Source organism: Oncorhynchus mykiss, chromosome 16 (genome assembly GCF_057628025.1).
Source record: "Oncorhynchus mykiss isolate SJ-2025 chromosome 16, ASM5762802v1, whole genome shotgun sequence".
In the NCBI taxonomy this organism is placed as follows: domain Eukaryota; kingdom Metazoa; phylum Chordata; class Actinopteri; order Salmoniformes; family Salmonidae; genus Oncorhynchus; species Oncorhynchus mykiss.
Window position 1 is genome coordinate 28,900,487 of NC_143037.1, and position 16,736 is coordinate 28,917,222.

General features: G+C 43.5%; 1 protein-coding gene and 1 long non-coding RNA gene across 2 annotated transcripts in view; one reads left to right on the forward strand and one right to left on the reverse strand.

Annotated features, from left to right (window-relative positions):
- Positions 1-16,736, forward strand: part of nrg3b (neuregulin 3b) — a 429,951-nt gene that overhangs the window by 150,616 nt on the left and 262,599 nt on the right. The gene's annotated exons all lie outside the window — the stretch shown is intronic.
- Positions 6,205-8,892, reverse strand: LOC149976634 (uncharacterized). The gene is made up of 2 exons (XR_016487040.1): positions 8,560-8,892; positions 6,205-8,357 (listed from the first exon to the last, which is right to left on the reverse strand). It is a non-coding gene; the product is annotated as an uncharacterized LOC149976634 (long non-coding RNA).

The window sequence follows — 16,736 nt, forward strand, 5'->3', positions numbered from 1 at the left end:
GAGACTGGGGGTTAAGGTTCACCTTGTAACAGGAAAACGACCCTAAGTGCAAAGCCTAGACAATGCAGGAGTGGCTTCAGGACACATCTCTGAATCTCCTTGAGTGATCCAGCCATAGCCCGGTTGAACATCTCTGGAGAGACCTGAAATTAGCTGTGCAGCGACGCTCCACATCCAACCTGACAGAGCTTGAGAGGATCTGCAGAGAAGAATGGGAGAAACTCACCAAATACAGCTGCGCCAAGCTTGTAGAGTCATACCCAAGAAGTCTCGAGGCTGTAATGGCTGCCAAATTTGAGATGTATACAAAACGAAAACGTTAAGAACATAAATCAATCAACTCTAATTTGCACATGTAGGACAGTATGCAAGTGTGTGTGCTAGGACTACAGATGTATTTATCACATGTGCAGCACATAGTACTTGTTTTACCATCCTTCTTTTGGGGGCAGAATTTCCTCCTCTTGCCTGCCCCAGCTACAGCCTCCGGTGGAACAGTTTTCATAAGAGCTGCAGAGGCTGCTGTGTGGGGGAGGCGCTCCCTTCTTTGAACTCCCTCCTCTTATTCTGCTTATCAGTCATCCAGATAGGGTTAATCTTGTTCCATATCACAAAGGCATTGTATGAGGACACATCAATGATGTTATGGAAGATGACCAGGGGCCAGCGGGCAGTCATCATCCTGCAGCTGAAGTTCCAATCACGTTGTCCAGGTTGTCCACGCATCCTTTGTTGTGGTATGTAGTCCAGGATGATGGCTGGCTTCCTGTTCTCACAATCACTGATCTCAGCCATTTGTGCAGTGTGCCCAGGAGCACATTCTTATTCCTCTTTGGGAGGTTAAACACTAGAGTGGTTGTGGGGGTGAAGGCAAACTTTGATGAGAAGGCCTCTCTCCCCCTTGTTGCAAGGAGTGCAGGGGGGAGCTCAGGCCTGTTCTTTCTAACTGTGCCAACCATGGTGATCTTCCTCTTCAGGAGGTACTGTCTGAGTTCATAAGAGGTGAAGAAATTGTCACGTGACATTGTGCCCCCTCAGTCCATCTGTAACATCAAGCACAACCCGCATCCCCTGGTTCTTCTCCGGGCCTCCACTGGTCGGCTTTCCTGTGTAGACTTGCATCTTCCAAGCATAGCTGGATTGTGCGTCACAGGTCACCCATATCTTGATGACATACTTTGCTGGCTTGCTGGGCATATACTGCCGGAAAGGACAGCGACCTTTTGACAAAAGAGACTACTATCAGTAATTAGTATCAGTGTCACAGAAAATAATCACATAAATCAATGATATTACAGCAATACATAATAAAATGAACAGTGAAAATCACTTACATTAAAGATATGAATATAAAAATGTACCTCTGAATGGAACCAGTTGCTCATCCACTGTTAATTCAGGCCCATGGTTGTAGAGGTATGGCAGATGCACCACCCACTTCTCCCAGACCTCTTACGGATTCCAGTTGTCTCTCACGTCTTGCAGGTCTTGACTCTCAGTTATCAAATCGTAGCATTCTTGAGAAAGTGGGAAAGACTTTCAGTGGCATCGTGGCACGGAAAATTGCTACATGTAGCCTTGCCACGGGACCTATACACACCCGCTAAGATTAGCAGCCCTATGTAGGTCAATCTCATCCATCCTTTTCCAATTGTCCCCATATTTACGGAAACGCTCCAAATTTGTCATTTTCCAATGGCTGGTGTGATGAACATGTAAAATGTTGAGGCAATGTCCTGGGCATGGGCAACTGCATGTCTTGTGTGCCATGGGGTCCTCCTTATGACATTTTGTTCTGCCTTCCTGCCCTGGTTGTCAAATGGTGACAAGGACCATGTTATTTTGCTGTTCTTTGACAAAAATGTCTCTCTTTCAGCTTGGGGGATTTCTTCATCTGAAGATTATGCATCGTGCTCTGGGTTGTATTCTTCCCCATCTTCTTCTTCAGATACCTCCTCCTTTTCAAAATCATTGTTCTCTTGTTCCTCTTGGACATCTGAAAAAAATCAGATCTACGACCTGTTGGGCACAGAAACGTGCACTCATGGCTTCAGCACAGAGAGAACTGGGGGGACTGTCATCTGCAGCACCTTTATAGCCTCTGACTGCATTCCCCATTAGTAAACCATGCTTTCAAGAAATATTTATTTTGTCTGAAATTGTTTTTATTTTGTCTGTGGACTTGAGTCATGTGTGGACTCGTGGAGGGGAGATGCTGCACATGCACAATAACTTTTTAGTTTTGTCTGAGTTCAATCAGTAGCACACGTAATCTCAATTTTTCATTGTGTGTGTGTGTCTGTCTTGTTTTTTGTTGTGTGTAAATTATTTTATGACTACCGTGTCAAAAATGACCCAAGGACAATCTTTGTACCCTGGTGGTGGAGAGCTTTCATTGAAATATGAGCAAAGGCGATGTTTCACTTTTTCTAATGTTGGTGTCACTCTAAGAAAAGTTATCACAATGAAGAAATATAATTTAGGAGGTTTTCTCTGCTGTTAAACTTAGTGGCGGGTCATATTTTACCCTGAAAACAACACAAGAGTTACCAGCCTATCACATGTGCAACCAGAGGGAAAAAACTCTAGACCACTTTTACTCCACACATAGAGATGCATACAAAGCTCTCCTCCACCCTCCATTTGACAAATCTGACCATAATTCTATCCTCCTGATTCCTGCTTACAAGCAAAAACTAAAGCAGGAAGTACCAGTGACTCGCTCAATACGGAAGTGGTCAGATGACGCGGATGCTATACAACAGGACTGTTTTGCTATCACAGACTGGAATATGTTCCGGAATTCATCCAATGGCACTGAGGAGTATTCCACCTCAGTCACTGGCTTCATCAATAAGTGCATCGACGACGTAATCCACAGTGACCGTGCGTACATATCCCAACCAGAAGCCATGGATTACAGGCTACATCCTCATCAAGCTAAAGGCTAGAGCTGCTGCTTTCAAGGAGCGGCACTAATACGGAGGCCTATAAGAAATCCCGCTCTGCCCTCAGACGAACCATGAATCAAGCAAAACTTCAATACAGGATTAAGTTTGAATCCTACTACACAGGCTCTGACAATTGTCAGATGTGGCAGGGCTTGAAAACTATTATGGACTACAAAGGGAAACCCAGACGAGAGCTGCCCAGTGACGCGAGCCTACCAGACGAGCAAAATATGTTTTTATTCTCTCATCGATGCAAGCAACAGTGAAGAATGCATGAGAGCACCAGCTGTTCTGGATGACTGTGTGATAACGCTTTCGGTAGCCGATGTGAGCAAGACCTTTAAACAGGTCAACATTCACAAAGCCGCAGCGCCAGGTGGATTACCGGGACGTGTAGTCAAAGCATGTGCGGACCAACTGGCAAGTGCCTTACTGACATTTTCAACCTCTTGAGTCTGAGTCTATAATACCTACATGTTTCAAGCAGACCACCATAGTCCCTGTGCCCAGGGAAGCAAAGGTAATCTGCCTAAATGAGTACCGCCCTGTAACACACGTCAGTAGCCATGAAGTGCTTTGAAAGGTTGGTCATGGCTCACATCAACAGCATCCTCCAGGATACCCTAGACCCACTCTAATTCGCATACCAACCCAACAGGTCCACAGATGACGTAATCTCAATCACACTCCACAGTGCCCTTTCCCACCTGGACAAAAGGAACACCTATGTGAGAATGCTGTTCATTGACTACAACTCAGCGTTCAACACCACAGTGCCCTTGAAGCTCAACACTAAGCTAAGGACCCTGGGACTAAACACCTCCATCTGCAACTGGATCCTGGATTTCCTGACAGGCCTTCCCCCAGGTGGTAAGGGTAGGCAACAACACATCTGCCATGCTGATCCTATACACCCCAGGGGTGTATACTTAGTCTCCTGCTGTACTCTCTGTTCACCCACAACTGCATGGCCAAACACGTCTCCAACACCGTCATTAAGTTTGCTGATGACACAACCGTGATAGGCCTGATCACTGACAGCGATGAGACAGCCTATAGGGAGGAGGTCAGAGAACTGGCAGTGGGGTGCTAGGACAGCAACCTCTCCCTCAATGTGAGCAAGACAAAGGAGCTGATCATGGACTTCAGGAAGAGGTGAGCCGAAAAGGCCCCCATTAACATCAACGGGGCTGTAGCGGAGCTGGTCGAGAGTTTCAAGTTCATTGGTAACCACATTACCAATGATCTATCATGGTCCAAACACACCAAGACAGTCGTGAAAAGGGCATGACAAAACCTTTTCACCCTCAGGAGACTGAAAAGATTTGTCATGGGTCCCCAGATCCTCAAAAAGTTCTACAGCTGCACCATCTAGAGCATCCTGACCGGTTACATCACCGCCTGGTATGGCAACTGCTCGGCATCTGTAGTCGGTAGTGCTTATGGCCCAGTACATCACTTTGGCCAAGCTTCCTGCCATCCAGGACCTAAATAACACCTGTCCAGCTGTATCAGGTAGCTTTAGATACAAGGCAAAACATATATATTTGCTAGCTATCCATCTTATTGATGAAGTTGAGAAAATGCCATTAACTAGTTTGCTAGGTTGACATTTCTGCGGGAAAGCTAGCTAATGTTAATTCCCACCATCAATCTGAGTTGAATTCACCTTAGCTAGCTAAATGGACTGTTGCTAGGTTTCTAGAAAATAACTAGCTATGTAATTGCTAGCTATATTTTAAAGAATAGTTACTGACTATTGAACACTTTTTTGGCAAACTACTTTGTTCCCCTGGGTGTTTATTGATGCATTGGAGAATAGTTCAATATAGCAATATAGATCAATGCCACTCCTAGAGTGTTTCATTAGTTAGCTTAGTTAGCTAAGTTACTGAATGACTAGGTTCATTCCTATTCATGTTGTTGTTGCATTTCAGGTGGAGAAGGAGTTGGATCACAGAAAGCAGCTGACAGACCAGGGCCCATATTCACAAAGCATCTCAGAGTAACAGTATTAATGGAATCAGTTTAGCCTTTTAGATCACAATGAATACACTGAGTGTACAAAACATTAGGAACAAATTCCTACTATTGAGTTGCATCCCCTTTTGCCCTCAGAACAGCCTCAATTTGTTGGGGCATGGACTCTATAAGGTGTTGAAAGGGTTCCACAGGAATGATGGCCCATTTTGACTCCAATGCTTCCCAAAGTTGTGTCAAATTAGCTGGATGTCCTTTAGGTGGTGGACCATTCTTGATACCAGTGGCGGTCAGTGCTGTTTAACATGAAGGATGACAATTATTTATTTTATGAGCATGGCCTTATTTCTATTACAGCGTTTTGGGTGACTGTCATTCATATTCCCATTCCCACTCCCACTCAATGTAACATCAATAGGTTTAGGCTATTACATGATACTCTAATTTTCCCTATACCCTTCATGAGGTTGCTATAACCTAGCCTACAAATGAAAGTTTACAACGTAGGTGCACAGGTCGAAAAAAATTTGAGTAATCAAGGTGACAGACATTCATTGTCGCCTTGCACACTCTTGCCTGCATCTAGCTGATCTAGAGTGTAATATTTTGTCCAGTAGTTTCAAACGAGAACTTCTATTGGACAAATTCAGGTATGTTTATCCCTGTTTCATTCGGTTTGCTCACATTTAAGAAAAGTTTTTCAACAAAATCGACGGCATGAATACACCACTGATCACATGCAAACACAGTTCACATTCATAGCAGCCACATACAAACAGCATGATCCCTTTGATCATTGTATACCTTCTCTCATCGACGCAATCTCCTCCTCTCACCTTTTCCTTTCTCTTGTGGACTTCAGTGCACAACATAACAGCTTTCTGTGACCAGGCGGACAAACCTTTCCAAGCCAAACCTTCATATCGGAACTGCTAATCACTACACACAGCCTACATTGTTGTCACCATATTAATGTTACAGTCAACATAGCTACTAGAACTAACGTATTGTACAGTCAGCAAGCAGTTTAGCAGTTACAAGCAGTTTAGCCAGCTAGCTAACAGTTAGCAGTTTAGCCAGCTAGCTATCTGTTTGAGATAGGTGTTTGAGTAAACTATCTAGCTGCATTTGCTAGCTGTGAAAGTGAAAGTGAAAAATAAATACATCAGAATCTCTCTCTCTTGTTCCTCCTTCAACTTTTAAGAAATGAATTTGTTAACAACTATTGTCTTTCTCTCTCTTTGAGTTAACTATTCACTACATTTTATGCACACAGTGCTAGCTAGTTGTAGATTATGCTTTCAGTACTATATTCATTCTCTGATCCTTTGATTGGGTTTACGCATGTCAGTTAATGCTGCAACAGTTTTGATAGGTTGGAGGACACCCTCTAGAAGTTGACAAAATTACTGTGTAAGTCTATAGAAGGGGGTATGAACTATGAGCCTCCTAGGTTTTGTATTAAAGTCAATTCACCCAGAGGGCTACACTATGGGTTCTACTCCAGAGAGTACTGGTGAGACTACTGTAGACCTTCATTGCAAAACAATATGTTTTCATAAACTATTTGGTGACGTGAATATATTTAGAATAGTTTTATCTAAAAATGAGAACATTTTTAATGTTTCACTAGTTAATTTTTTTAAAATTCACTGAGGAGGGTGGTCCTCCCCTTCCTCCTCTGAGGAGCTTCCACTGATGTGCAGTAAATGCTAACACGCCTTCTGTGCAGAAAGGTACATAATGCATTTATTGTCACCTCCCTATCAGGCCACTGCATGCTGTGACATCTGACTGGATGGTTACACACTTCTTCAAGCTGCCTGAGTGAATACTGGGGCCTTCAGTGCTACTGGAAGGAAGGGCCTTACCTAGGAGCACAGAAACAGTCTCTTTCTCTCACAGCCATTCTGTCAAAATGCATTGTATATAACCACTCAAATTCATATGAAGCACTACTGCAAAAGCAATGACTTATTTTTAACATTGTCAATTTAAGTTGATGTCTGATGTACATTCATTAAAATGTATTCACCCTGGACATGGGACTTACACTGATTTTAGACTTTTTGAATCATAAGCTATAAGTGCTGTCTTGATATTGTTACCACAGAAGTAAAAAAAAAAAAGACCAACGTGCCAAACATGCTATGAAAAAGGTATTATTTTCTAATCTAACAATAGAAAAATGAAAATGAGTTATTGCATTTGGTCATACCAAAAATGTGGTCATTAAAAGAGTTAGTTGGTTAGTTAGTTAGTGCATTCGGAATGTATTCAGACCCCTTAACATTTTCCACATTTTGTTACATTAAAGCCTTATTCTAAAATGTATTCAAGGATATTCAGAGACTTGTCCTGAAGCCACTTCTGGGTCATTGTCCTGTTGGAAGGTTAACCTTTCCCCCAATCTGAGGTCCCGAGTGCTCTGGAGCAGGTTTTCATCTTTCTGTACTTTGCTCTGTTCATCTTTCCCTCGATCCTGACTAGTATCCCAGTCCCTGCTGCTGAAAAACATCCCCAGAGCATGATGCTGCCACCACCATGCTTCACCATATGAATGGTGCCAAACAGCCTGCTTGGCAAACTCCAAGCGGGCTGTCATGTGCCTTTTACTGAGGGGTGGCTACCGTCTGGCCACTATCATAAAGGCCTGATTAGCGGAGTGCTGCAGAGATGGTTGTCCTTCTGGAGCTCTGTCAGAGTGACCATCGGGTTCTTGGTCACCTCCCTGACCAAGGCCCTTCTCCCCCGATTGCTCAGTTTGGCCGGGCAGCCAACTCTAGGAAGAGTCATGGTGGTCCCAAACTTCTTCCATTTGAGAATGATGAAGGCCACTGTGTTCTTGGGGACCTTTAATGCTGCAGAAATGTTTTGGTACCCTTCCCCAGATCTGCACAATCCTGTCTCTGAACTCTACGGACAATCCATTCGACCTCATGGCTTTGTTCTTGCTCTGACATGCACTGTCAACTGTGGGACCTTATATAGACAGTTGTGTGCCTTTTCAAATCATGTCCAATCAATTGAATTTGCCACAGGTGGACTCCAATCAAATTGTAGAAACATCTCAAGGATAATCAATGGAAACAGGATGCACCTGAACTCAATTTTGAGTCTCATAGCAAAGGGTCTGAATACTTATGTAAAGGTATTTCTGTTTTTCAAAAAAACCTGCTTTCACTTTGTCATTATGGTGTATTGTGTGTAGATTGATGAGGAAAATGTTGTATTTAATCAATTTTAGAATAAGGCTGTAAAGTAACAATCTGTGGAAAAAGGGAAGGGATCTGAATACTTTCCAAATCAACTGTAGTTAGTTAGTGAGTTGCATCCTTCCCCAGGGAACTGTGTCTGGATAGCTGACAACAGGGTGAAAGGTTTTTTGATGTGCTGCTCTCGAGTTCCATTCCCCAGAAGACTCACCTGGGGATTGGGGGATGGACACATGTTGATTTTTATAAAGGTATGGGAGACTTTTACAGGGAGGAGAGAGCATGAGTTTGAGTGAGTACATTAAATCCAACCAGTGGCCCTGAATAATATGCTATGTGATCACACAGGCAGACTGCCATGGTGAAGGAGATTTACAGAGTGTATCAAGTATACTATTATCAGTGGAGCTTACTTCTCTGTGCTCTGGAGAGATCGCAGGTAGTTGGTCAGAAGGCTCTGGAGGTCCTTGGATCATTCTGTCTCTGTAGCACCTGGAGAGCGATGGAGAGAGGTAGTGAGTGTGCTTGAAAGAGAGGCCTCATCCCCAACCTCCCAATGGCCAAGTGCCTCCTGCCTAACCCTCTAATCATAGTAATTCTGACAAGTAGTTACTCTAAGGATTATACAGGTGTATGGTACATAGGGCTTCTCCACTCATATGAGTGGAGTATTAGTATTATTTTAATGGTATCATGCAATGTAAAGGAAAACAATATCAAGACTGACACGAAGTGCTCCATGTTCCTGCAAGCCTCAACCTGGATGCAGATAAATGTCCTACCTTGTAGAATGGTGGCATCTATCTCCACCAGGCTCCAAGAAATCAGATGACAATCCTGTAGAGATTAATACATGAATCCTAAATGCAGGTACCATTTTCTTGTGTTAGTTTGCCTATTTCATGATTCATGTATGTAAATGACAAAAAATATGATATGCCATCTAACTGAAGTGTATAATGGCACCACATCTCATCTCACTGGCAAATGCTATCTCGACTTATTCTATCATGACAACATCATGCTCCTCCCTATTTTACTGTTAGCTAGATGCCTGTGACAGTTGAGACCTAATTTTGCAGCCAAACTGCTTCAAATATGGTGATGTCAGGAAAATTAGCCTAGGTAGCTAGATAGATAACTATCTAAGTGAGAACCCTATTAATTATATAAGTATCTACTTTATTGTTTAAGTAGGCCGAACCTTCGAGTTACGTTTGTAGACTATAGTTAGTTAGCTAATGGAATCGAACTAATGTGAGGTAGCTAGTAAACATGCATTGATTCTGACACGTCATGATCCTTCTTGCTTTACATCTGAAATATATAGCTACAATAGGTAGCTAGATAATAATGGTTTATGATATTTGATTTTAGTTCATCATCTAGATAGCTACATGTAAAGCTGACACAGTCTGGCTGTAAAACGCAACTAGTTACCTAGCTAGCTAACCAACAAGCTACCTAGCTACTGTAGCTAGTTTGACACTCACTCAGTAACATTAGCTTACCATGCTTTTCAGGACAATGTGATATTCCTCTTGCCAATCCTGGTCGAATCCTTCTTGCCTACTCTCTCGGTCTTCTTCTAGGTTCAAAACTATGTCTGTAGACAGTCCGGTGCCTTATTGTCAAAAAGAAGCCCCCTGGTGCAATGAAATGGCTCAGTGATCATAAGCTGTTCACCAGCACAGCAGCATCGCTTTAATCTCACATTTCCAATGTCAGAAAAAAATACTAAGTGACATAACATATTGATACATAGACTGTAAATACAAAAGTATGCGGACACCCCAAATTAGTGGATTTGGCAATTTCAGCAACACCCGTTGCTGACAGGTGTATAAAATCGAGCACACAGCCATGCAATGTCTGTAGACAAACATTGGCAGTAGAATAGCCTTGCTGAAGAGCTCAATGACTTTCAACGTGGCACCGTCACAGGAAGAAACCTTTCCAATAAGTCAGTTCATCAAATTTTTGCCCTGCTAGAGCTGCCCGGGTCAACTGTAAGTGCTGTTATTGTGGAGTAGAAACGGCTCAGCCACGAAGTGGTAGGCCACAAAAGCTCACAGAATTTGACCGCCGGGTGCTGAAGTGCATAGCGCATTAAAGTGTATGTCCCTCACTACCGAGTTCAAAACTGCCTCTGGAAGCAACGTCAGAACAATAACTGTTCGTCTGAAGCTTCATGAAATGGGTTTCCATGGCCGAGCAGCCAAATACAAGCCTAAGATCACCATGCGCAATGCCAAGAGTTATCTGGAGTGGTATAAAGCTCACTGCCCTTGGTCTCTAGAGCTCATGAAACTCATGATGGTGCCGACAGACATGGCAGCTCAGCTTCCAGCTCCTGTTATTTCTTACATTATTACCCCAGAATGTTTTTTTGTGTTATTACATACAGCCTTTCCAAAGGAACATTTGGATATCAGAGCGGCAGTAACACACCAGCATTATGACCAGGAATATGACTTTCCCGAATTGGATCCTTTGTTCGTACCCCCCAGGGCAATTGAAATTAACCCAGAGGCTGCTTCAAGACGCAGCTGGTGGAGAAGAGGTATTCGGAGTGGACTCCTAGTCCGACTCAGGAGTTTGTGCTCTCCATCCACTGCTTACGAGTATATTACTCGCTAATGTTCAGTTTCTGGTACACGAGCTCAGGGCGAGGATTTCCTTCCAGAGAGACATCGGGGACTGTAACATAATGTTTCATGGAATCATGGCTCTCTCTCGGATATTCTGTCCTCGTCCATACAGTCAGCTGGGATCTCAGTTCATCACGCAGACAGGAATAAAGAACACTCCGGGAAGAAGAAAGGCAGAGGTGTGTGATTGTGATAACATACAGAAACTCAAGTCCTTTTGTTCACCCGAACTAGAATACCTCACGATCAACTGCCGAACGTATTACCTCCCAAGAGAATTCTCTTCAGTTATAGTCACAGCCGTGTATATTCCCCCTCAAGCCGACACCACATAGCCCTCGAGGAACTACACTGGACTTTATGCAAACTGGAAACCACACAAAGCAAAGTTGAGGAAAACAATACCGAAAGTTCTTTAAACAAATTTACTAGTATTCGCAGTAGACTACTGCTACTCGCCTTTACGAGATGCCTACAAGGCCCTCGACCTCCCTCCGGCAAATCAGATCACGACTCCAGTTTGCTCCTCCCTTCCTATAGGCAGAAACTCAATCAGTAAGTACCCGTGCAAAAGTCTATTCAACGCTGGTCTGACCAATCGAATCAATGCTTCAAGATTGTTTTGATCACACGGACTGGGATATGTTTCAAGTAGCCTATGAAAATAACATTGATGTATACACGGACACATTGACCGAGTTTATCAAGAACTGTATAAGAGATGAAAACCTATCCAAACCAGAAACCGTGGATAGATGGCAGCTTCAAGCAAACCATCACATTTAACCATGGCAAGGTGACTGGGAATATGGTTGAATACCAACAGTGTAGTTATTCCCTCCTTAAGGCAATCAAACAGGCAAAACTAGTCACAATTTCCACGGCTCAGACACGAGACGTATGTGGCAGGGTCTACAGACAATCAGAGATTACAAATGGAAAACCAGCCACCGATGCATTACCTCAAATGCGGCCCACTCTCAAGGACTGTAGGCTCTCATTCTCCGTGGCCCATGTGAGTAAGACTTTTAAGCATGTTAATCCTCGCAAGGCTGCCGGCCCAGACGGCATCCTTAGCCGTGTCCTCAGAGCATGCACAGACCAGCTGGCTGGAGTGTTTATGGATATATTCATATACTCTCCCTATTCCAGTCTGCCTTCCCCACTTTCTTCAAGATGTCCACCATTGTTCCTCTACCCAAGAAAGGAAAGGTAACTGAACTAAATAACTTTCACCCGTAGCACTCACGTCTGTCATTGTGAAGTGTTTTGAGGATAAGGATCATATCACCTCTACCTTACCTGAAACAATAGACCCAATTAAATGTGCATACCCACCCAGTAGATCCACAGATGATGCAATCACCATCGCACTGCACACTGCCATATCCCATATCCCATCTGGACAAGAGGAATACAGGTGGTGAAGGTAGGAAACAACACCTCCACTTTGCTGATTGTCAACACAGGTCCCCCACAAGGGTGCATGTTCAGCCCCCTCCGGTACTCCCTGTTCCCTACTGACTGCGTGGACACGCACGCCTCCAACTTAGTCACCAAGTTTGCAGACGACACAACAGTAGGCCTGATTATCAACAATGACGAGACAGCCTAAAAGGAGGAGGTGATGGAGTGGTGCCAGGAAAACAATCTCTCCCTCAAAGTCAACAAAACAAAGGAGCTGATTGTGGACTTCAGGAAACAGCAGAGGGAGCACGCCCCTATCCATATCAACAGGAATGCAGTGGAGAAGGTGGACAGCTTCAAGTTCCTCGGCATACAATTCACTGACAATCTGAAATGGTTTACCCACACAAACAGTGTGGTGAAGAAGGCGAAACAGTGCCACATCAATCTCAGGAGGCTGAAGAAATTTGGCTTGGATCCCAAGACCCTCACAAACATCTGCAGACGCACAATTGAAAGCATTCTGTCGGGCTTCGTCACCGCCTGGTACGGCAACTGCACTGCCCGCAACCACTGGGCTCTCTAGAGGGTGGTGCGGCCTGCCCAACGCATCACCGGGGGCACACTGCCTGCCCTCCAGGAAATCGACAGCACCCGATGGGAGGCCAAAAAGATAATCAAGGACATCAACCACCCCAGCCATGGCCTGTTCACCCCGCTATAATCTAAAAGGCGAGGTCAGTACAGGTGCATCAAACCTGGGACCGAGAGATTAAAAAACAGTTACCATCTCAAGGCCATCAGACTGTTAAACAGCCATCACTAGCCGGCTACCACCCAGCTACTCAAACCTGCACCTTAGAGGCTGGAATCACTGGCTACTTTAATAATGGAATAATAGTCACTTTAAAAATGTTTACCTGTTGCTTTCCTTATCTCAAATGTATGTACTATATTCTATTCTACTGTATTTGTCACAGCCACTCCGACATTGTTTGTCCTAATATTTATATGTTTCTTAATTCCATTCTTTTACTTTTAGATTTGTGTGTATTGTTGTGAATTGTTAGATATTACTGCACTGTTTGAGCTAGGAACACACCCAAACGGGTTCACTGGAATGATGAATCACACTTCACCATCTGGCAGTCCAACGGCCGAATCTGGCTTTGGCGGATTCCAGGAAAACGCTACCTGACTGAATGCATAGTGCCAGTAATAACTGTAAAGTTTGGTGGAGAAGGAAGAATGGACTGGGGCTGTTTTTCATGGTGCGGGCTAGGCCCCTTAGTTTCAGTGAAGTATAATCTTAATGCTACAGCATACATGACATTCTAGACCATTCTTTACTTCCAACAATACCCCTGTGCACAAAGCGAGGTCCATACAGAAATGGTTTGTCGACATTGATGTGGAAGAACTTGACTGGCCTGCACAGAGCCATGACCTCAACCCCATAGAACACCTTTGGGAAGAATTGGAATGCTGACTACAGCCAGGCCTAATCCCCCAACATCAGTGCCCGACCTCACTAATGCTCTTGTGGCTGTATCGAAGCAGGTTGCGGCAGCAATGTTCCAACATCTAGTGGAAAGCCTTCCCAGAAGAGTGGAGGCTGTTATAGCAGCAAAAGGGGGACCAACTCCATATTCATGCTCATGATATTGTAATGAGATGTTTGATGAGAAGGTGTCCACATACTTTTGGTCATGAGGTGTATATGCACTACACATTATTGTTTGGGGGTGCTAATGTGAAACATGGCATTTAATGAAAATATAAATGAAATAACAAATGCTCCATCTTTAGTAATTCCCCGGTGGTACAATAACTACTGCGTACTAGGCTTAAAATCACCGCCCCAGTTTAATAAATACCTTTTTCACCTAATCCTGATTCATCCAAATAATCAATAAAAAAAAATTAAACGAGGAATTACTGCTGCTCCTAATCACATCATTTTAAATTTGTCTGGACAGATTCTTGCCGTTTACAAGAAAGATTATATACTGTACACTGGTAATAGTCTGGGAATGTAATGCTGGAAGAGAAAAACTAATAATTTTGTATATTTAAAAAATATAAAATGTATAGTAATACAATTGCAAAAACATGAACAATAGAGCACTTTCTCATAGTGCATTCTCCTACATTTATACATACAAATAGTCCCAGATCTGTTTGTGGTCTTGCCATCTCCATTGCTGTCATTGTCAAGCCAAACATGTTTTGCATGACAATTCCATATGGAGTTGACATAAGAGCAGAAACTGGCATGCTATGAAAAATCTATGTAGCATACAAATACCATACAATTTTAAGTGGTAGTGGTAAAGGAACTAAATTATATTTGAGAGAAAAATTACTTTGTTTGCAAAGTCACCTTTTAAAAACATAAACAAATGAGCCATAGGCTCTTAAATAGTTTCAGCTTTTTCTGCTGAGGTAAGACAGCCATACTAAGCTCATGAAAACATTGATAATCAAAAACGTATAGTATGACGTTAGTTGAAATGACCAATGGGCAGCAGGCTCTACTACAGATGCAACTTGGAACGAAACGGATGTGGGAACCTGACGAGGCGGGCGCCTTGGGGATAAGCCTTCCCACACAGCGCGCCTCTCGCCTGGGCCCTGTCATCTTCCATCGTCGCGCCCAGCTTGGAGTACACTGGGCTCATGGGCAGGTGGACAAGCAGACAAGGCAGAGGTGTCCCAGGAAATGGATTAAGAGGTGCTGAACCCACCACCTCCTGCTCCGATAATTTCTGAGTCTCCCCCTAGTTTACTCATCAGCCCCACAACAAAAGCAGCAAACAGATCTTCTCCAAAGGGCTCAAAGTAAGTTATTTTTTTCGCCATTAATATTAAATAGAGGACATGGAGGATGTAAGACGTTCAAATGATCAGGGTTCCACAGAGCGACTGAAAGAAATAGAGAAAGAAAAAAAGAGACAAAGCTGAAGTCTTAAGCCTTCTCAATCACGGGACCTCTTTGGTCCCCTCCAGCTAAATACTGAGTTGGTGACACACGCCCTGTAGCTCATGAATAATTAAACAGGCGATCTTCATATTTGTGAGAAAGTTGGGCTGTAGGTGATTATTATATCCACTATCTCGTGGCTAATTACATAATGGCACTGCGAAACGCCTCCCTCCCCACTGTATTTTCTCAAGGGGGTAAGGAGGATAAATGTCTCCCTATGATATCAAGAAGTAGCTACGAGCATTATGTACATACAATGAGTCCCAAATGGCACCCTATTTAGTGCACCTATTTAGTGCACTACTTTTGACCAGTACCCAAGGGGTGTGCAGGCCAATAGTATCACATTTTACCTTAATGTGGCTGGATGGTTCATGAGTGGCCAGATCTGATGTGTACCAAACAATGTATGATGATAATATACTTAGCTTTATGCCATTGTGACTTTGCAGTGCAGGTCGGTAGTACACTGAGTTTTACAAAAACGTTAATGTGCTGGATGTCTGATCATGAGTGGCCAGCTCTGATAAAGCGGTGTGTCTAATTAACACATCTGACAGCAGCACTGACTAGGCAATCACACTCTTCCAGATTATTAAAGTGGTTGGGGAAGTCACTCCGACCCTCCGGGGACTGGTAGTAATTTTTCACCCGCAAGTCGGATGATACGCCAAGAGATGAGGCGAGCCAAGTGTGACTGTCTCTTCCTCTGTCTCTATTTTCTCCCTCATTCCCACATTCACTTCCCAACCCCTTCTCTCAGCTCTCCCCTCTCTCCCTCTTTAGTTTCCCTTTGCCATCTCGCTTGACCCATCTCTCCCTCTCTTTTGTCCTTCATGGTCTGAAATATAATATATCTGATGTGCTTTTCCACTCCCTTTTTCATAGTGCCCAAAATAGCTCCACGGCAGGAAGTGCTGACTTTCCCCTTCCCACACCGCTTCTGTGTGCTAAACTGTGCCGAGCAAATTGATTGGTGGAGACAAGCCTGGGAGCTATGGGGTTTGATTGGCATTTGGCCAGCTGCGATTAACACAGTCTACACACACCCCTAAAAACATGTAAAAGCCACAAACACATTCATATTAGAGATGCAGACCCAGCTGTCGTATTTAGTGCCTGGCACATGGAAAGCGGCCGCGCTCAGAAAGCCAAACCACTTTCCCAATGATTTAGATGAATCACAATGGCTATTATTGATGTTGACCTTTTTTCTGAAGTGAAGTTCTCTGTAATGGAGGATGTGTGTTAGTAGGAAGATACACACAAGGGGCGGCGGAGGGATATCAGAAGTGAGAAAGCTTAATACCTCTTGGTCTGACAGCCTAGCCATTAGCTAATAACTTTTTGAGGAGGAGGTCCGTAACATTCTTGAGGCGTTTACAGCAACAAAGAGAGATGGATTTCATATTTTGCGGTGATTTCCAACAAAAGTATACCTAAGGACTCACTCAAAAATCACTTGACTCAGGAGTTCCCTAAATAAGATACTATTATATCCCATCTCCGTCTGACTATACAAATAAGATACTCTTCTATCAATGAT